The following is a 4,200-nucleotide window of genomic DNA, read 5'->3' on the forward strand; positions in this document are numbered from 1 at the left end:
CGACACCAGACCTACAGAGGGGAGGGGCTGATACAAAAAGAGTCAACACCTTCATTTGTATGACAGAAAATTTAAATGATATGGTGGCATTTTTCTGTTTTTGTGCTGTCTGATTTTCTAATGATGGTGAACTCATCAGCTGTAAGTGGAGTCAAATCTGTCTTCAGAGAGGCCAGAGACACCCACACTGGTTGCCTCTCATCATGCAGCCTTGACAACATTTCATGTGTGCTGCTCCAGTGTGTTGGCACCTCATTGATGAGTTTCAGAGTTGGTCGTCCCATCTGTTGCTGTACGTGAGCGACCTTCTCCTTGGCTGTAGTGCTTGGATGAAAATATGTGACAGTGTTCCTAACTTTGTGTCTGATGCATGTAAGTGTGGGGATCTGATCACATGATTTTCTAACTAATAAATCGAGACTATGTGCAATGAAAATTGAGTGGCGTATTTGAAGCTGTCTAATGGATGCTATCATGTTTGCCGCTGCGTCGGTCACAAACCACTTTACTTTGTTGGTTATGGCCCAGTCCTCCATCATACCTCTTTTGACTTGGGCCACATTGTCAGCAGTGTGGCTTTGTGGAAAGTATTGCACTCCCAACACAGATGTACACAACTGCAAATTCTCATTAATGCAGTGAGAGATCAGAGCCAAGTGAGCCTCCTTGTTCACAGATGTCCACATGTCAGCTGTTTTACTCACTGCCACAGTTTGCTGTTCCTCCATTTTCACTCGTTCCCTTTCCTCCTGGTACTTGTTGGCCACCATTTGTTTGATGGTGTGAAAATTAAACCAAAAGCAAATCAATACATTTAAATTTCAGATGAAATAAATTGCCAATATCATCTACTACTTTATGTAACTTCCACACAAACCTTTCTCGTTGGCAAAACATGAGTGTTCAAGGACCTGAACCAGTTCCTTGAACACTTCACTCCCCACAATGCTGAGAGGCTGGCAGTCCTTGAGAATGAAGTTCACCGACTGCTGCAAAATGGAACAGAAACACTGAACCAAGTCCAGGATTTGAGGGAGACTGATGGTAGCTGTTTGGGTTTTTGAAAAACAAGGAGGGCGTGGGTTCAAGCTGGATTCTCAGAGACTATTTCCCCAGCCTCTACATTGGCATCTACACTGTCATCCAGTCATGTGACTGAAGTCATCCAGTCATGTGTCTGAAGTCATCCAGTCATGTCAGTGATGTCACTGCAGGACTGTCATTGCCATCAAATTCTAGAAAAGAATCCAGACTCCAAATTTATGGGACAGTTTTGGTCTTTAAACACTTGACAGTTCCAGGAGATTTAGTCTGGCTCAAGATCTTCAGATCAACACAGGACAGAAGGCTATGATTCCATTGGATTGTATCGTTGGAGCATTCAGAGATCTGGTGGATCTCAGTAGGAGCTGTATTTATCCACTGAATGATCCTGGTCAATGTGATCCTGCTCCTCCATCTCTCAGGCTGACAGAGCAGGAGGACCTGACTGAGAAGAAAGCTGCACTTGAGCAGCTTCAGTCTCTGAGTGACAACACACAGGCAGAAAACCAGAATTTGAGGGAACAAGTTTCTACTCTTGAATGTGAGAATAAAAGAGCAATCCAGGAGCTACAGAACCTCACTGCTGTGGTGGCCAACCTCAAAACGGTCCAGGACAAGAACCAGACTCAGATAGAAGATCTGAACGCAACAGTCCACAGTCTTCAGCGTGAGGGGAGGAAGGTTGATGGAGAGAACAATGAGCTCAGAAAAGAGCTGACCCACGTTCAGTCTCTGAGGGAGAGTGAACAGGTGGAGATGAAATGTCTTGAGGAAGACCTGACAGAGAAGAAAAGTGCACTTGATCAGCTTCAGTCTCTGTGTGACAAGAGATGGACAGAAAATCAGAATTTGTGGGGACAGGTTTCTAGTCTTGGACAAGAGAAGATTATTGCATATCAGCTGGTAGAGAACATGTCTGCCATGGTGGGCAACCTTGAATCTGTGAGGGAGGAGAACCAGACTCAGATCAGAGACCTGAACACACAAGTCCACAATCTTCAGCTTGAGGTGAAGATGGTTTGCAAGGAGAAGTGTGACCTCAAGTGTGAGCTCAACTCCATCCAGGCAGAGATGAACAAAATGAGAGAGGAACTCACTGAGAAGAAGACGACTCTTGAACAGCTGAGATCCCAGAGTGAGGAGACAGAGGCAGGAAATGGATGTTTGAGGAGACCAGTTTCTACTGCATCTCAGGAGACAGAGACCTTCACTGCTGAGTTGGCCCACCTTGAATCAAGGAAGGACCAGGACCCCACAAAGACTGACAGTCTGAACGGTGAAATCCAGAGTCTTCTATGTGCAGTGAGAACACAAAAGAAGAAAAGGAGCAGTGCTCAGAGGGAAATCCTGGGAAATCTTCATGATTTAAAAAGCTGTTTGAAAGAGGAAAATCATGACCTTCAAGTGAAGGTCCAGCAAACTTCTGAAGAGCAAACAGACTCTCCCCTACGTCCAGCCAGAGGAGAGCAAGCAGACGCTCTCATATGTTCTTCTGCAGAGGAGCGACGGGATTCTGCTGCATGTCCTGCGACTGAAAAGCAGAATGATGGGGGCACCCTGGAGACTGGACCTGCTACGGGTCAAACCAGAGGTCTACTGAGCCGTGTGACATCTGGTGTAGAAAATGCTTTTTTTCTGGTTATGTTTTATCTTATTTATTTTTTTTGCTGTATATTTTATGACTGGTGATTATCTTGATCACCACAGCAGTTGATCCCAGCTTGATCAGCTGAGTGCTTTGCAGTGTTCAGCACTTTAGTGACACCTGTGGGTCCCTTATCCTCACTGACCACAGGTATTCAGCCTCAGTGAAGGAGAGTGAACCCTCCAGGTTGCAGCTCCTAGACTCTGGAACGCTCTCCCACTGGACATGAGGACGCTGTGGACACCTTTAGAAAGAAGCTAAAGACCCATTTGTTGAGTAATATTAGTGTTCATGATGGAGTCGTCCCTCTGTACCTGCCCACACAGGTCAAGAGGTCAAATGATTCCCTGTTTAAAACAGCTCTTCCATCACATGGATGTGCATCCCAACAGTCAGAGCTCACAGATGCTCCTATTCCCTCCAGTGTGAGGAACTAGGAGTAACTGATGAGGGTCAGGGGGGTCAGGCTAGTCCAGGTAGTGGGTCTGTATGAGGTTGTTAGGGAGGGATAAGGTAGTGGCAGAGTTCAGGCTGTAGTTGTGCTCCAACAGTTGAGACAGGGCAGGACAAAAAAATGACATCCTGATGGCGTTAGGAGTGATTCTTACAAGAACCAATCAATAAAAGTGGGTGGTGACCTGCTCATGTGACGCTTGTGTTGATGATTACTGGGTCTCCTCCATGCTCATTTATCATGAATGAATCCCTCTGAGTAAAACACCTGATGACTCCTGAGGTCTTTCACAAGCTGGCATCCAGCAAACTCCCACTGGAACACTCCCACCCATCGCTCCGTCTGAAAACTGATACGTTGAGTTTTTCCCTTCATGAGCTGACAGGTTGCTAATCACTAGCAGTTTGCTTGTTTTATTCCATGCATTCCATTTTTTCATCTGAAAACAAATGTATTTCTAATAAAGTCCCACTGACTGTAGCAGATACTTGTACTCATCTTTCCTTTCATGCTCTGTGTCCTGTATATGGTTAGAATGATGCCCACATTTAAGGTGAATGACAATTTCAGACATTGTTCTATTTTAACCATTTAACGTCCAATCTTGTCCTTTACCAAAGAAATGTGTCATATTGGGTGCTGGTGTCTCACCTCTGACAGATGAGGTTTGCTGTAAAGTACCAGGAGGAACAAAGCACCACTTTCTCAACAGTAGACAGACAGTGCAGACTGATTATGTACCACCTAATATACGTTCCCCTCAGAAACAAGGATCTCATAAAGATTCCTGTCAGACAATTTCAACTTTCCACTTTCACTCATGGCTTCCCAATAAATTATATTAAACATTGGTTACTTAGATTAAATATGAAGCCATCACTCAACTGTTGATAATGAAGTTCATATCATGAAAGAAGGTGGTTGACACAAGTACTGTCATATTTAAAGATTATATATGTAGGTGACGTGGAGGGGGGCTGCGTGAGGTTCAGGGTCAGCAAATGTATTTTTGAATGACTTCAAAGCAGGTTTAAATGATTTTTAGTTCCATGGTGTT

The sequence above is a fragment of the Aulostomus chinensis genome, chromosome 24, assembly GCF_037954235.1.
Source record: "Aulostomus chinensis isolate RoL2024-O1b breed Wild chromosome 24, RoL_Achi_v1.0, whole genome shotgun sequence".
Taxonomy (NCBI): Eukaryota; Metazoa; Chordata; class Actinopteri; order Syngnathiformes; family Aulostomidae; genus Aulostomus; species Aulostomus chinensis.